The sequence below is a fragment of the Equus caballus genome, chromosome 1, assembly GCF_041296265.1.
Source record: "Equus caballus isolate H_3958 breed thoroughbred chromosome 1, TB-T2T, whole genome shotgun sequence".
In the NCBI taxonomy this organism is placed as follows: Eukaryota; Metazoa; Chordata; class Mammalia; order Perissodactyla; family Equidae; genus Equus; species Equus caballus.
The window spans coordinates 132915043-132932737 of record NC_091684.1 but is presented as its reverse complement, the minus strand read 5'-3'; the positions used below and the strand labels follow the sequence as shown (position 1 = coordinate 132932737).

At 51.8% G+C, this 17695-nt stretch overlaps 1 protein-coding gene across 4 annotated transcripts in view; it reads left to right on the top strand.

The window, feature by feature from the left end:
* Window positions 1-1593: 1593 nt before the first annotated feature.
* CD276 (CD276 molecule) overlaps window positions 1594-17695 on the top strand; it is a 29965-nt gene continuing 13863 nt past the window's right edge. The window contains exons 1-2 of one of the 4 annotated variants that reach the window (XM_023654011.2): window positions 1594-2080; window positions 3891-3954. The gene's annotated coding sequence lies outside the window, so the exon portion shown is untranslated. Of the gene's footprint in view, window positions 2696-3890; window positions 3955-17695 lie in introns of all 4 variants that reach the window. The other 3 variants (XM_023654016.2, XM_023654020.2, XM_070233673.1) reach the window with 3 other exon arrangements.

Sequence of the window (17695 nt, the reverse complement as noted above, 5' to 3'; positions counted from 1 at the left end):
TCCAGTCTCAGCTTAGCCTGTCCTGCAGACATGCTGTCTATCACCTGCTCCAGCTGTTTGCTTTTCTGGGGGATCAGTGCCCTCTCAAGCCACTGCTTCCAGGAATGAGAGCTGATATTCATTTCCTTCCCTCCTGACCTGTTTTCTTGAACGATTATGATAAAAGTCTCCTCCCACCCCTCATAAACAGCCCTGTGCTGCTCCTTCACCATCCATCATGTCCAGATGGCCTTCCCTGCCAGACTATAAATCCTCTGGGACAGGACCTGTGTCACGTCACAGGGCACAAAGCACAAGGCTGACTTGGTGAAGGGAAGGAAAGTAAATTCCTTAGATTAGTTCCCATGCCACCTCCAGGGTCCTGTTCTCTCACCCTAGGGACACCTCTCCCTGGAATGCTTCTCCCACAGGTTGTGGGGCCTAGTGGGGGCAACTCATCCTGAGACCTGTGAGGAGAGGCCCCGGCTGGACAGGGCCTGACAGGGAACTGGGAGCAGTGTGGATTGGTGGGGAGGCTGATGACCTCCAGGGACTATGGGCCAGATAGCCTGGCCTTGATCCCTCACTCTCTGCCCCCATCCCTGGGAGCAGTCACACAGACACAGCTGCTATCAAACATATCCAGAAACACATGTCCATATAGACTCAAATATAGAGCTGCTCACATGGGTTCACAAATACACATACCATACACCACTGCCACACACACACGTACACGCACACACCACTGCCACACACACATGTACACACACACCACTGCCACACACACATGTACACACACACACCACATAGACAGGTTTGAGTTCAGCACTTAAATTCAAGGGAGCAGATCCTCGTTCCTCCACTCAATAGTTTTATATCCTCAGGTAAGTTACTCACTCTCTTCGTGTCTTAATTTCCTTATTTGTAAAAATAAAGATAACAGGGCTTTCACCTCACTCACTTGTGAAGATTAAATGAGATACCATGGTAAAGAGCTTAAAACAGTGGCTGATGTGTGCAGAGACACACATGCATTCATGCCTATTTCCTAAGCCCTCTTCCACACTGCTGCTGCCACTTGGTGGTGGGCCTGGCAGATGCACAAGGCTGGAGTCCCTTCATCCCTCTGAGCCTTGGTTTTTCTCATCTGTAACGTTGGGATAATATTATCTACCTGGTGGGGCTGTTGCCAGGATCTAAAGAGGCCCAGCACGGAAAGCCCCTAGTCTAGACCCTGGTTCATAGAATCCTGCTACGCTTTAGCTGTGACTGTCTGTAACTGATGAAGAACAGGCCAGAGAACAGTTGCAGGGGCCAGATACGCCAAGGCAAAGGCCTGACCCCCATCTCCTCCCAGGCTGGAGCTGGGTCCTCTAAGGACAGAGCCCCGGGCCACGGGGGTCAGAGGTGCTCCCGCTTTTAGAGCCTGGTCTGGCCAGCAGCCTGGCATGGGGCTGGGAGCAGGGCTGGCCGGGTGGCCGTGGGTGGAAGGAAAAGAGGAAAACCAGCTCAGTGGAAATTACCCTGCGGTTCGCTCAGGCGCCCACGACACTGTATTTATAGAGAGCTCCCTGCAGCTCTTAATTCCGTGCAGTGGAGTTAACCCTTTCCAGACCGCTGTACGAGCCTGGTGCCGGGAGAGAACACAGGACTGGGTGGAACAGCTGGATCCAGCTCCGGCTCTGCCGCCAGCGGCCTGGAGGGTGGGGTGGTCAGCGACCAGTCACCTGTCCCGCTCGCAGAAAATAAACTTCGGGTCTTGGGAGTGTGGGAACGGGGTGGGGGATGGGTAGCGATTAGACCAGCGCCCCCTCCGGAAGCGCCCGGGCTTCCCGACGCGGGGCCGGACCGGGGTCGGGGGCGGGCTCTAGCCCGACGCCCTGCCCAGCGGGCGGGCTCAGGCCTTTGCCCCAAACCGCCGCCGCGGGGCCAATCGGGCCTTTGGGCGCTCCCGGGCCGCCTTTCCCGGCCCGCGGCTTCCTCCAGCCCGCCCCGCCCCTCGGACTCCCGGGCCGCCCCCGGCCCGCAGTTGGGCCCGGCCTCGCGGCGGCTCGGCAGCTCCGCCGCGCCCGCGAGCCCCGGGAGTCGGCGCGGCGCGGTGAGTGCTTGCGTGGCGCGGGCGGCCTTTGTCTGCGGCCGAGCCTGGCGGGGCCGCCGGGCGGCGTGCCTGCTGCAGGGGTCTAGGGCGGGCCGTGGGGCCCCTCCTTCGCAGGGCACCGCGTCCCAGCCGTCTCCCCAGGGCCGGGGCTGGCCTCCACGAGCGGAGCCCGGTGAACGCCGGCTCTAGGGCCCAGAGGCTGCTGGGGGCTGCCAGAATGCAGCCCGCTCCCAACCTCGCCTCCCCGTCCCTCGGCGGAGGGGGCGCCGGACGTTGGGGGACCTGCCCGCACCCGGGCAGCCGTGGAGGGGGCTGAGTGGGTAGTTGTGACCACAGAGGCCCTGGGTGTGCAGGGGGAAAGGAGGCAGATCTGTCGCTGTGTTGATGATTCTGGAAAGCTTAACGAAGCCGCTAGCTGGAGCTAGGAGCGAAGCAGAGTCTCCAGGACCCTGACCTGACCATCAGTTCTGAGGAGGGGGAGCTGCCGGGGAGGGGAGAATGAGTGGTTAGGTAGGGGAGGGTCCACTCTGCTTGGCCCTGAACGATGAAGCAGTGGACGACTGGAGGACTTCCACAGGCAGCAGTGGGCATGAGGGGGACAGATTCCGAGGACAGGTAGGAACAGCGGGCCTGGGGGAAGGGGTGAATAGATGTCGGGGGTGGGAAGGCAGATGGAGGCCAGGGAGCACGGGGTAGCAGGGACGGGGCGGTTTGGGCTTGGGAAGTCTCAGGGAAATGGTAGGGGGGTAGGATGGAGAGGAGATGGGGAACAGGGTGGAGGGAAGGTGGGGACTCAGAGGGGACACACTAGAGGAGAGGGGATTGAATCTCAGTGTCCCAAGGCCCTCCATTGCTGTTTTGCTAGTGAATTGGCAGGTTTGGGGGCCTAAGGCAGTGAACTGTCAGGAAAGGGGATTTATTTCTAAGCCAAACCTGCCCTAATGAGAAATGCGTGATGGATGACTCAGATACGGGATCTATCATTCAGGGAAAACGTTAAGCAAACAGCAAAGCAAAAAAGATTGGAGGGAGAGGAAGGGTTTGTTTGGCTTAATGGAGGAAAACTATTTACCTTCAAATGGGATGTGGATAATTGTAAATGAGTCTGATTTCATCATTAAGTTAAGGCCCCTGGTCTTTTTCTTCTAAGCATGTCTTTAGCAGTTAGCTTCTACATTAGAAAATAATGAAGCTGTTCTGTCTTTAACAGTTCTTTATTTAGTTCAGCCACCTCTAATTCCCACAGGCCTTCCAGAAATCCCTAGGAAATCTGATGCTGTGCAGCCTTCCGTGTAGTTTGGGGGCCTCCACATAGGTGGGAAGCTTTTGGAGGCTGAGGGAAATTGAAGTCTAAACTTGAAATCGCAGTCTCGACATGTCCGATGGGCTGGCCTATCTGAGTGGCAGGGAGGGTGGAGAGCTCTGGGGCATGAGCCGTGGCTGGTATTTCCAGCTCATCTGGCAATGGGAATATTTTGGGTAAGTACACTTCCCTGATATCTGGAGTTCCTGAGCTTAAGCACTAACACTTCCATTAACTGTAAAACATAGACATCTTTCTCCCTCGTATTACATACATGACCGTTTGACATCAGGACTCCTAATGTCAGTGACACTTTCCTTCATGACGTCAGGTCAGCACTGTGAGCACCCGGTTTTGCACTAAGGGGTCTATGGCAGAGGGACTCGTGAGGGAGTGAGCTTTGCACTAAGTGGTTTCGGCGATGCTACTTTTGGTCCCGTGACTGATCTCTGGAGTTCTTCTCTGTCTTTCATGACATCGCTGGTGGTTTCTCCTGCCTGCCTGCAGTGAACTTTCCAAGGTACTCCAGACTCCTGTGCTCCAAGAAATCAGACCATCCAGCGTGTGGAAGGTGAGAAGCCTGTGTTAGTGGCAGCCTGAGGAGGGGACGGGATGCTGGGATTTGGGGACTGCTTTTCTTTCCTGCCCATGGCCCTGTGCAGCTCTGTCCGGGCGCCCAATGGAAGCAGGTTGGCTGAATGTCTGAGATGCTCAGATGCCTGACAGCCGGGTTTGGTGCTTGAATCTTTGTGGCAAGGACAGTTATAGAAGTGTTTTCCCTTCTGAGGAGGCTGTGTCCTTATTCTGGGGAGGTTGACTTCTGAATCTTCCTGTGGGAATTCCTCCATCTTTAAACTGTAACCTTCTCTGGAGTCGTAAATCTTCGTTCCGTGGAGCTGTATTTGGGTTGGATACCGAGTTGGGCAATACTGTTTGGAGTCAGAGATGCGAGGTGATCATAGAGCTGGGATCCCACAGTGTCCAGAGACTCCTAGAAAGTGTTATAGAAGAAGTGTCTGGCCTGTCACTGGCTGCTTCTTGGTTGAACTTGTGGGTTTTGGGCTGTGTGAAGAAAAATTACCCAAATCCAAGCACCCTTGCAGACTATGACCACCTAGGGCCTAAGCCTGTGGCCCTGAGTCATGGGGTCAGGGGAGGAGGAAGTAGGGCAGGCAGGATGATGTCACTGCCCATGAGCTTATCCTCTGAGTGCATGGCCCTTTCTCACTGCTGTCCTTTTGCCACACCCCCGGAGCGGGAGCGATCAGGACGTCTACCAGCAAAAGAGGGAAGGCGTAGCCAGGGCCTGGGGGAGGGGACAGAGGGTGAGAACTGGTCCATGGAATCCTTGAGGAGTTTGCTTCGGTCTCATTGGCTCAGAATGGATCAAACTTCTGGGAGAGGGACACATGTGCTATTATGTAACCTGCACCTGCCACCCCCGGTTCTGCCACCCCTGCAATGTGAGGTTTCAGACAGGAACATTGGGTTTTCTGGTTTTAGGGGTGGGGCTGTGCTGGATGCTTAATAGATACCACCTCATTTAATCTTTATAGCAGTCCTGTGAGGGAGGGTAGCCTTAGCTCCATTGTGTAGATGGGAAACCGAGGCCCAGAAAGGGTAAGTCACATGCCCAAAGACACACAGCTGGCAAATGCTGAAGCTGAGATGCTCTCTGCCTCCAGAACTGGCTCTTTCTGCCACTCTGGAGGCAGGCACAGGCTTCACCCCACTTTTTGGAGCCTGGCAAGATGTGCTAAGCGTCCCCACAATGAGGCAGAGAGGACTCATCTGGGGAGCTGGGGAGAGGCCAGGCCTGAACAGTTGTCCTTGCAGCCCAGTTGGGACCATTGCTGAGAGTTCTTACTCATCCAGAGGCCTGGTCCTCAGCACACTTGTGCCTCCAGGAGTCCTTTGTACACCCTCCAGTTCTGCCCAGTGCTCCCAGCCAGTTGCCCCCATTCTCCCTCCTTCTCCTCTGGTCCAGAGAAGGGATGCCTCCTTCACACCCTTACTGCCTTTGGGCATTTGACATTTCCGAGGCCTAGGGAGAGTATGTTGCAGGAAAACCTACTGGGAGTGGGGAATGACAAGGATATTTTGTTGGGAGCCTTGGAGCAGGGAGAGATACTACCTCTGGGAGGCAGGGCTCCCAGGCCACCCTAAAGTCAACATAGGCTCCCAGGACTTGGGAGTCCCCTGGGAGAGACACTGGAATGGGTGCTTGTAGGGGAGGCCCTGTACCAGGGGACTGTGGCAGCAGCAGGGGCAGTAAGGGCTTGAGCCCATTGCTAGATGGCTGTGTCCTGGCTTCTGGGAGGAGCAAGGAGCAGAGGAACACTAGGGATAAGCCAGACACAGAGATGGAGCTGAATTGTGCGTTTGCTGCTTTGGAGCTGGGGTGCTGGTGGGGTTCTATGTGGAAATGGGGTCATAGAAGGAGCAATGGTGCCAGGGACCTAGACATATAGCCTGACAGAGGAGGTCTTGTCTGGGGAGAGTGGGGTTGGGGGAGACGGAGAAGGGGGCTCTGGGCAGAGGCCCAGGAGGCCTATGCCTGTGCCCATGGCAATAATAACAAAAGTAGTAATGACTGGGTGCTAGTTGCTTTCCTAAGTCCTCCTTGTGTATCATCTTATTTTATTCTCACAGCAGCCCTGTGGGGTAGGGATTGTCATCCCCGTTTTAGAGATGTGGAATTGACTCTCAAAGAGGTTAGATCATTTATACTTGATCATGTGCCTGGCAAGGCTTCTGAGTCAGAAGTTGAACCCAGGGTTGCCTGCTCCTGAGCTTAAGCTCTTCCCTGGGGCAGGCAAGGCAGCCTGATAATTCCTTCTGACTGGGGAGGAATTCAGGCCCTAGGGGCACGTGTGAGCTGGCTCTTAGTCACCTCTGATGGCAACTGGTAACTGAGCATGGGCCCTTGGGTGGCCTGCACCCTCTTAATCTGTACAATGGGCATGGAGTTAGGCACTGGACCAGGTGAACTCCAAGAGGCCTTCATGCTCTGAGGACTCCTGGAGCCTGCTAACTCCTCAGGGCGAATTCCCGGAGAGCTAGACCGGCTGGTGCTTAGATGGAGAGTGGTCCACAGAGTTGTTCTGCTAGGATGAACCTCTTTCGGGGTAGAAACCTAAGGAATTTGGAGGCAGTGAGGTGTTCAGGCAGAACACATCCGGAGAGTAAAGTCTGGAAAGGCTTCTGGAAGGGGTGGGATTTCCAGACATATTAAGATGGGCACCTAGCAGGACTCAACAGAGATTGAGTGAATGCAGATGTGTGTGCTGGCCTGCCAGGGTTTGACCCGGGCTCCACCCCCTGATTGGGTCTTATGATCTCTCATCCCTTCCCTTCCTCTCTCCACTCTCCTCGTTCACATCCTTTCTTTTGGCCAGAGCTCTTTTGAGCTCAATGTAGCTTTCACTTTTTTCAGGGTTCTGTGCTACTGATGATATGTGTGTGTATGTGCGTGTGTTTGTACACACGTGTGTGCACCCATGTGTGTGTATAGCCTCTGGACACGCTTCCAGTTCCAAGACGGTGTCACGCTGCCTTGTCAAATGGCCGTTGAGCCCTAGTAGATGCAAACACACATTGGGGCGGCGCCCTAGCCAGAGGAGGGGCGAAAGTCAGGCCAGCTGCTACAGCAGAAGTCTTGCTTGCAGACCCACAGAGATGGCTGGGTGCTCTCTGGTTTGCCTCCTCTGGTTCTGAGGCCCCAACTTCAGTGTGATGAGGCTGCCGTGGTGGGACGGGGTGGCGCAGGAAGGCCGGGGGCTCTGCTCTATCCTGTTTTCCTCTCTTCCTTGTTCTTCCTAAAACCATGAGGGAAGCAGGCAAAGCATGCCAAGAAAACCTTGGCCCCGCTCTGCTGGGCTGGCCCTGATGACACAATGCTGTCCTGACTCACACAGAAATCGCTTTGAGAGGAGGAATTGATTTCTTCTCTTGGGTGGGATCACGGGGCTGGGGAGCAGTGCCCAGTGGACAGCCTTGAACACAAAAGGCCCAAAATGACTCAGATTATCAGGAAAAGGGAAGGTCAACAGGGAGCTGTTCTCGGGGAACTCTGGAGACCCCTTCCTCTCTCTCCAGGCCCTCACCCATTTATAGAGAACCTATACTAAGTAGGTCAGTTTAGATAATTTTGCTCAGTTGACTCCTATAAGCATCCTATGAGGATAGAGTTTATAATCCCTATTTTACAAATGAGCAAACTGAGACTCAGAGAGGATGTTTTCCCAAAGTGGCATGACTAGGAAGTGGCAGAGTGTGGCTTTGAACCTTTATCTCCAACTCTAAAGTCATCTTCTGAAACACCAGGGCTCACTTCTTCCATGAAGCCTCTTGTGACTATACTAGCCCAGCCGGTGATGGTGGCCAGGACCTTCCTTTGAGGGTTGGGGAGATGAAGACCCAGAGAGACAATGGGTTTGTTCCAGGGAGCCTACCAAGTGAGAGATGGAGCCTGGTCTAAAATCCAGGTGAATCTTTGATGTTGCTGGTTTTCTTTTTTCTTTTGTTAATTGCAAAAGAGTTACATGTTCATTGTCAAAGTTACAGAAGTGTATCAACTAGGAAATGGAAATAGACTCTTAGCCTCATTCCCACCTCCCAGAGTTGGTTTCACTTCCAGACCCTTTCCCATATACAAACATGCATCTGTCTGTCTCTCTACCTAAACACACATGCATGCCTGCATTCATTCATTCATTCATCGAACAAGCATTGAGCACTCATCGTGTGCCAAGCCCTTGCTAGAATTAGGATACAATAGTAAACAAAGCAGACGTGGTTCCTGCTCAGGGAGGTTCCAGTATGGCATGCGGAAAATGAACTGTGCAGTGAATAACAGGAACTTTCTTAGAGTGGCTGACCCTCTGACCCAGCTTTTCTGCCAAGATGATTCTCAGGATAAAGAGGTGTCACCCATTCATCCAGGAAGAAGGAACCGTGTTTGCAAACACCCTGAGAGGTAGGGAAGAGGATCCCATGTTGTAGGAACTGGAAGAGGCCCCCTGTGGTGAGGTGAGTCTGGGAAGGTGAGCAGAGCCAGACCAGATAGGGCTCTGTAGGCCACGGAGGAGCTGGCAAGTAAAAGGAACAGTCCTGGGATTAAATATTGAAAGTGATGACGTGACACAATTTGTTTTTATAGCAGTTGTTCTGGCTGCTGTGTAGAGTATGGGTTGGAGTATAGAACTGGGTGGGGAAACGAAAGTGGGGAGACTGGTAAAGAGGCTTTTGGGGTCATCTGGTCGAGATCATGATGACTTGGCGGACCAGAGAGAGAGGCAGAGGTGGAGAGTAAAGATATATTAAAGGTCTGCAAACTTTTTCTGCAAATGGCCAGAAAGTAGGCTTTGCAGCTATTGCAACTACTTAGTTCTACTGTTGTAGTGCAAGAGCAGCCACTGACATACGTAAATGAATGAAGTGTGGCTGTGTTGCAGTGAAACTTAATATTTATGGATGCCGAAATTTGAATTTCATATAATTTCCATGTGTCATGAAATGTTCCTTTTATTTTGTTTTTTCCCAACCATTTAAAAAGGTAAAACCTTTCTTAACTGGTGAGCTGAACAAAAACAGACAGTGGGCTGGATTGGTGCTGAGGCTGCAGTTTGCAGACCCCTGAGATTATTTTGGGGTTCAGAATGGCTGTTCTTGGTGATGGATTGCAGAGATGAGAGAAACTCAGGTTTCTGGCTTGAGCAGAGGGTGGAGAGCAGTGCCTTTATCAAGCATGAAGGGCTGGGGAGGAAAGGGTTTGGGGGAGAAATCAAGAGTCTGAAGAGGGACATGTTAAGAGGGAGATTCCTATGAGTCATTAGAGGTGTTTAGGAGACAGTTGAGTTTAAGATTGGAGCTCAGATGAGAGGTGTGGACTGGAGAAGTACATTCGGGAGTTGCCGAATGGGAGTGGATAAAATCATCTAGGAAAAAAATATAGTAGAGAGTTGAGGGGAGAGCCTTGAAGCAAGACTCAGGAGGTTCAGTGCTGGAGAAGGAAGGGCCTGCAATGAAATATAGATGTTAGACGGAAAGAGAGGGGGGATGCTAAACTGGGACCATAGGACTTGACATTTTGTTAATACAGAAATGAGGTCATACAACTTGTGCTATATACTTTATTCACTCAACAATGTGTCATGGACTTATTTCCATATTAGTTCCTGTTCTTTTGAAAAGGTGTATGCTATTCCATGATGGAGATGTGCCATGGTTAATGTACCCATTCCCTGTAGTTTTCCTTTTTTTTTTTTTTTTGAGGAAGATTAGCACTGAGGTAACTGCTGCCAATCCTCGTCTTTTTGCTGAGGAAGACTGGCCCTGAGCTAACATCTGTGCCCCATCTTCCTCTACTTTATATGTGGGACGCCTACCACAGCATGGCTTGCCAAGCCGTGCCATGTCCACACCTGGGATCCGAACCAGTGAACCCCAGGCTGCCAAAGCGGAATGTGCGCATTTAACCGCTGCACCACGGGGCCAGCCCCGTGTAGTTTTCCATTTCTGCTGCTACCCGAGTGTCTTTGAGCAGTGGTGCTAGTGTTTCTGTAAACCAGTTTCTACAAACTACAGCCCATGGGCCAAATCTTCTGCTGTTTGTTCTTGTATAACCCACAAGCTAAGAATGGTTTTTACATTTCTAATGGTTGAAAGAAGTCATGTGATTCCTGACAGTCATACACGGTTCAAATCTGAGTGTCTGTAAATCAATTCTATTGGACCACAGCTGCGCTCATTCAGTTGTGCGTTGTCTGTGACTGCTTTCCTGCTACAATAGCCGGGTTGAATAGTTGCGACAGATATCAGATGGCCTGGAAAGCCTAAAATATTTACGACTTGGACCTTTGCAGAAGAAATTTGCTGACCCCTGCCTGACTCGATTCTACATCTAGGAGTAGCAGTAGGTCCACACACAAGTGGAGTGGGGTGTCGTGAGCAGCGCCAGGAGAAAAAAATTCTTGGATGCCCAACATTACACCATCAACTCTTTTCTATTGAGTAAACCATTGCCCTTTTAAAATATGTTCCTGTAAAATTCAAACCTTCTCAGCAGGTTAACATTACATATTGATCAATTAATCAAATGTCCAGCCTAGTGATATATAGCAATAATGTTACTCGTCTATTTAAAAGTCTTTCTCCCTCACCACTTACAAACAAAATCAAAGGAAAACTTCCTGCTCTAGCCCCTGCCTGCCTTTTAGCTTCTCCTCCTCCTGTGATCACCATCTTGCACCTCATGTCAACCCCTACTGAACTGCTTGCAATTCTTCCAGTCTCCATGTTGCTTCCGACCTCAGTGCCTTTGCACGGGTTTCTCCCTCTGGCTGGATGCCCTTTCCCAGCCAGACCACATGGGGAGCTTCAGGTCAATTTTCAGGGTTCACCTTTGGGATGACCTTGTGTCTGCAATGCCTCCAAGTAGCCCTCCCTGTATCTTAAATAGGACACCACACTGGACTGCAGTGATTCAAGGGTGTGTCCACCTTCCCTATTGAAATGCAGGCTCCTTGAGGACAGTCATCTCTATGCCCCCAGTGCCTGCCTACAGGCACCTGGTGAATAGTTAATGAATTACTGAGTACATGAATGAAGGCATATTCAAGGATTCCTTCAGTTGTAGGTAATAGAAATGTAGCTCAAACAAGCCTAAGAAAAAAACCTTGGCTCAAGTGTCTGGGCAGTCTAGGTGTGCAACTTGCTCTGGGTATAGGGGTTTAGATGATGTTTTCAGGGCTCTGTCTCCCTCCAGCTTTCATCTCTGCCTCTGTTTATTTGTTTGGGTCAGTTCTTTAGGTGGTTGGTAACTGACAGATTCACCGCTAACAGGCCCAGACCAAGTCCTTCTTAGGAACCTGAGCAAGAGTCTTTTCTGATAGCTCCAGCAGAAAAGCTCTGGGATGTCTCTGATTGGGTGTGGCCTGGCTCACAGGCCCATTCCTAAGCCAAACACTGAGTAAGGGCGGGGCAGGGCTTCTCCAGTCAGTCTGGTCTGGTCATGGAGGAGACCTGAGGCTGGGGGTCAGCCCCTCCAGCACCTGTGGGCTTGGTTCCCTGCAGGCTAGTGGAGCCCTCTCATCAGAAGGAGCCAATCTAGAACAAGAGAGGGGCACTCTAGAATAAGGACATGGAGCAAAATAACCAAGAGTTCCAAGACTGGCTACTGGAGGCAGAGATAGTCTGCTCAGCATCTGCTTGCTTCTTTGTCAAGGAAAGAAGGAGCAGAAGCTGTTAAGAAGGAACTGAAGTTCAGGCCAGGTGGAGAGGTGATAATCTGTTTTAAACAGATTTGTCTTCTGGCCCCTGGGCTTGCCTGTCCCAGTGCTGAGTGAACTTGGAGTTAAGATCTCTGAGGAGTTATCAGGGATATTTCAGGACCACTGCGGGTAGTCAGCAGGGGTGGGGTGGAGATATGGGTCCCAGCATTCCACAGTTTTCTCACTGTGTCCAGAATCTATCCAGGTCCTTAACTGACCCCTCACTGCCTCCTTTGCCTCATCTCCTGACAGCCTCTCCCCGGAGCCTGTCTTCCCAGAGGATGCTGTGAGTGTCCACTCCCTCGTGACTTTGCTTATGCTGTGCTTCTGCCAGACAGCTGAAATGTCTCCTCCTGTCTGAGGTCCTTGCTAAGCCTCCCCACTCTTCCAGTGAGTTACTTGACCCTCCGTTCCCATAATACCTGGTATAAACCTGCATCCTGTGTGTTGCATGAATGGATAAATGAATGCTGGAAGACTTGAGATGGGCAAATAACCAGTTTTATGGGCAAGAAGGTAGATCGTAGGAATGACAGATTGGTGATCACGTCCTTAATCCCAGACAAAGTCCTGGAACCAATTATTCATTGAGCACTTGAAGAAGAGTCCATCTTCTTCAAATGAACCTTTTTTTCTGGTTCTTCTCCATTAGAATGGCCCCCTGCCAGAAGCAGTGATGTGTCTCCTGACAACTTTGGGGATGAGATAGATAGATAGGCAGCTCAGTGGCAGCACAAGCAGGAAGTATCCTTGCCACAAAGCCTTGAATAGTGGATGGACGTTGATCCAGGGGCAGACCCTAAACCTGTGTGGTTTCCTATTCCTGTCCTCTCCGTGAGGACCTGATGACACAAGAAAGAAAGCAGGGAGAGGAGAGCAGCCTTTCGAGATGACATTCATTCATTCTGTTTTTCATCCACCAAAAAATTTTTGGGTACCTTCTATGCACCGGGAACTGTCAAAACAGTACTTCAGAAGATCATGGCCTGGTTACACAACACTGTGACTGTAGTTAATACCACTGAATTGTACACTTAAAAATAGTTAAAATGGTAAACTTCATGTTACGTGTATTTTGCCACAATTAAAAAGAAAAGATCATGGCAGTTGGAGGGATGGACTCAGCTTAACTGGATGAAATGTAATAGTAACAAATGAGACATCCTGTAATGCTTCACCCCTTCCCCAAATCCATCAGAAGAGGATGGCAGAGATGTGGATCAGCAGCAACGTGAGCAAACAACTTCTGGTCGTTGGCCACAAATTTGATAGTCTTTGGGTTCTTTTGGTGAACAATATGACATGGCTGCCCAGTGTGACCTCGTCACGGGAGAGGACAATCTGATCCTCGTAGGGCTATTATAAGGGAGGGGGCAGACTTATTCTGTGTGGTCCAAAGGGTCAAATGAGGACTGATGTGGGCTGTACAGGAGACAGATTTTGGCTCAATGTAAGGTCCACCAATGAGAGCTGCCCCAAAACCAGTGGACTGGCTTGTGAGGTAGCGGGTGCCCATTACTGCAGGGGGCAAGCAGAGGTTGTGGATGTGGCCAGAGATGGGTTCCCTGTTCTGGTACCTGACCATTAACTTCTGCAGTTTCTCCAGAATTTCTTGCAGGGCCTTTTCTCGTCTATGATCTCCCTCGGGGATCCCAACCTTGGCTTCCGTTACCTGCAGTGAATGGCTCCCCTGTCCCTCTCTGTGTGTGCAGGAGTCCGTTGGACGTTTGACATGGATGATCCATAACTCAAGCCCAAGAGGAACTGTTCTTCCCCCTGAATGTGCTTGATATCCAGGCCTCTATATCTCATTATGTGCCCAAGCCTTCTGTCCATCCTTGACTCTTTCAGCCCCTCCCTCTTATACAAACAGTCCCCAAGCCCGGTCACGTCTACTCTTGAAATATCTCCTAAGTTGGCCGCAGGCATCACTGAGTGACTTGACAGTGTCATATTTTGAAACACCTATTTTATATGTGGTTTCCTTTTGCTGCTCTGAGCAGTGGCAATTTTCATGGGGTAGGGAGACGGGGAAGAGAAGGAGGGAAAGGACGAGAGGGAGGCTCCCTAAATTAGTCACTTTAGATGCTATAAGAAACACCCAAAATAACAGTGACACTAGAATAGATGCTTATTCTCACCCATGTGACAGTCTGGCTGTGTCCAGGGCTGATACTGCGCCTCCTCAGGGTCCTGCTGTCTCGCTGCTCTGCAGTCCCCAGGATGTTGCCTTTGGCAGTATGGTCCCAGATGGCTCACCATCGTCTGTGTTCCAGCCAGTGGGAAGGGGGAGGAGAAAAGAGAGGATATGCCTCCTCTCTTTAAGGGCATGACCCAGAAGTTGTACACATCAGTTCCTCTCACATCCTATTAGCCTGAAAATGGTCACAAGGCCCCACCCAGCTGCAAGGCAGGCTGGGATCTGTAGTCTTTAGCCGAGTGGCCATGTGCCTAACAATTCTATGGAAGAAGAGAAAAGGTGTAAGGGGAAGACTGGTGGTTTCTGCCACAGCTGTTTTGTACGTTTTAGTGTGTCCTGCATGGCAGCTAATTGACTAGACCTTAAGGATATGGTACATGAAGGCTTAAAGTGCTAATGAAGTTCCACTAGCATCCAGCAAAGCTCTTCTTTTATGGACGGGAACATTGAACTTAGAGAGGGGAAGTCAACTGTTAAGACTGCACAGCAAGGGGTCAGAGCTGGGACTAGAACCCCAAACTTTGGGCTCACTTTGTACCATTTCAGAGATCTGGCTGAGACGCAGACAAGCAGTGCCAGGAAGACAGGTCTCTTGGGGCTGGGGAGGGGCCACATTTCCCAGCCTGTCTACCTGGGGAGCTGCTCATTATTTTTCAGGACTCACCTTTAGGATTATCATGGCTCTGAGGTGCCTCCAAGTAGCCCCCACTGTATCTTAAACAGGACTGCACTGAACTGCAGTGAGTCATGGGCATGGCTACCTTCCCTGTTGGAAGGCAAGCTCCTTGAGAACAGACGCATGGTTTAGTCATCTCTCTGTCCTCAATGCCTGCCTACCAGGCTCTCTGTGAATAGTTAAATGAGTTACTGAATACATGAATGAAGGTATATTCAAGGATTCCTTCAGCTGCAGGTAGAAACTTAGCTCAAACTGGCTTAAGAAAAAAAAAAGATTGGGGCCAGCCCAGTGGCACAGTGGTTAAGTTCACACGTTCCACTTCCGCAGCCCAGGGTTCGCCAGTTCGGATCCCGGGTGCGGACATGGCACCACTTGGCATGCCATGGTGTGGTAGGCATCCCACATATAAAGTAGAGGAAGATGGGCACGGATGTTAGCTCAGGGCCAGTCTTCCTCAGCAAAAAGAGGGGGACTGGCAATAGTTAGCTCAGGGCTAATCTTCCTCCAAAAAAAAAAAAAGAAAACAAAAGAAAAAAAAGATTGGCTCAGGTATCTTTGCTGTCTAGGTGTGCATCTTGCTTCAGGTATAGCTGGATCCAGGGGCTTAACTGCTATTTTCAGAAGCTGTGCTTCTATGCTATGCTGGTTAGCATAGGTTGACACTAGGTGTGTGGCTTGACCCTTCTTGCCCTCTTTGTGGGAAGTGTTGCCTAGGCAGGAGGGGAGGCAGGGGGTTAGGAGAATATGTGATAATGCTGGTAGTCATGGTGGAGGCAAGCAGTCTCCTTTGGGCATCCCCAGGTCTGGGGCATCTTGGCAGAGAGCTCAGTCTTAGCCCATGTTTTTTGGTTTTGGTTTTATGGGGACATATCTTGGGTCATCTCTCAGGAGCTACCCCGCAGCTCCCCCTCGGCTGATGTTGGATGTACTTGCTGTACCCTCAGGCCGAGGGCAGCCTGGGCCCCTCATTCCTACTTCTCTGGGAAAGCCAAGGCACTCTGGTCTTTTCTGGCAGGGCTGCTCAGAGTTGCCTCATTTGGCTGGGATAGGAGAGAGAAGGGGGAAGGAGAAGGAGGAGGAAAGGTTGGCTGATGACTCACTGGGAGCGGTGGCACATGCTGACTCCAGGGCAGGTCCTGCCTGGGGCTGAGAATTCCCCTTTGTAGAAAAGGTGGGTGGAGTGGTGCGCATGCAGCATGAGGTCCCTGCATCTCCATGGGGCTCTGTGTACTGGAGCGGTCCATCTGTCCCCATGGGCCGTGGCGGGCTCTCTGTTCCCAGGACATCCTCCCATTCCCTGAATGGCACCTATCTCCTAGCTGTTTCTCCCTTCTGCCCTCAGCTCCCCAGGCCCAGCTGTTGGGGTGGAGCCTCTTGGGGCTGTGGAATTCTCAGATCTCCTTCGCTCTGGGCTGTCAGGCTGCTTCTCCCCAGGGTAAACCATGAGGGTGGGAAGTGTCCTGGGTCCAGTGTCTAGGAAAGGAGTCAAAGGAGCAAGCCCAGTGCCCACCCCTGAGAGGACCCATTCCCCCTCTGGAGGAAAGGACATCTTGGCCCTTGGGGAGCCCTGATAGGTCTGATCAGGAGAGGGGTGTCCCCTCATCCCCCTACATTCATGGATGTGGTAGGCATTCCCAAGAGATCCTGGGGAGGAAAACCCTAGTGTGAAAAATTAGCTTGGTGTATGGAGGAGAAAGGTCTTGAGTTCTAGGCTAAGCATGTTGGTTTACTTGACAGTAAATGGGGAGCCATGGGACGTCCTTGAGCAGGAGGAAGGATGGGAGTAGATTCCTGTCTTAGGTCCTAGGAGGAGACACCGTAGAGAATGGGGTTGCTGGGGACAGAGTGGAGATAGCAGGGCCAGGGAGCAGGGTTGCAGGAGGGTCAGAGGAGTGCTGGCCGCATAGGTCAGGGTGGGAGGTGGCGGGCAGGCATGAGCTGTAGTGCGAAGGGTGCAGGAGGCAGCCCAGGAAGAACAGACAGCCTTGATTTGTCTAGAGGTGGAAAGAAGAGAGACTTGGAGTCTGGGAGCTTCTTAATCCTTGGTCCCTGGTATTTTCTTGGGGGGAGAGGCAAGCACAGCAGACAGGCCACTGCCTGCTAGCTTTTCCTGTGGGCTGTGGCAGCCCTTGAAGGCAGGATGTGGTGCCCGCCAAGGGTGCCTTTATGAATGGAGAGGGAAGGCTGCTGACTCAGCAGGTGGCGAGGCTTTAGGCCGCTGGGTTTTGGACCGGAAGTGTCTGGGAAGGAAGCGGCTGCTCAGGGCTTCCCCGCTGCAGACAGCTGGGAGAGGGGGGCTGGACAGGATGCACCAGGTCTGGCTGAGGGACTCCCTCAGCCCCGCTGCTGGGAGTGTGGGGGTGGGGTGCTTGACGGGGATTGGAAGGGTTGAGGCTGGGTGCCTGTGACTGGAATTGATGCTCAGGGCTGTTGATGAGGTTTGCTCCAAAGAAGGGCAGAAAGGTGGGGCAGGAGGCTGGGGACTGGAACCTCTCTCAGCATTCCTAACTGTCAAATCACATCACATCCACAAAGTCACCTCAGTTATCTGGGCTTTAATTTTTTTCTCCTGTAAAATGGGACCAAGTTGATCGGCCTCCCTCCCGGGTGGTTCTGAGAATGTAAAATGGTTGATATTCTTGTCAATCAGTGTTGGATAGCATAGACTGACGCTGGTTACGTGGCTTGATCAGGACGTGGTGTGAACAATCAGGCAGTGGCTGCGGGACACAGGGAAAACGTGGTGCAGCCTGCCCAAGTCAGACACCTTGGGGGCCAGCCGGGCCTGGGCCTCCGGGCTCAAGTCTGACCTATGGCCACAGACAAACTTCTCATTCAGTCCTGACTCCAGCCTTGGGGGTCAGCCCCAGTCCTGGCTTCTTCCATTTCTGATCCGTCTTGGTCACTCAATATACATGTGTTAAACTAGGAAATGTCCTCTCTCCTGAGCCCCACACTCATACACCCAGCTGCCTCCTAGAACTCTTCCCTGGAAATTTCTACACCAACACTGCTAATGTCACACGCCCCTACACCAAGCCCTTCCATGGTCTCTGTCTCAGTGAGTGCCCCACTGAGTCACTGAGCTCAAAATCATGGACCCTTGACTGCTCCCTTTCTCCCCAAGTCCTCAAGTGCTGTCACTTTCACCCAAACCTTC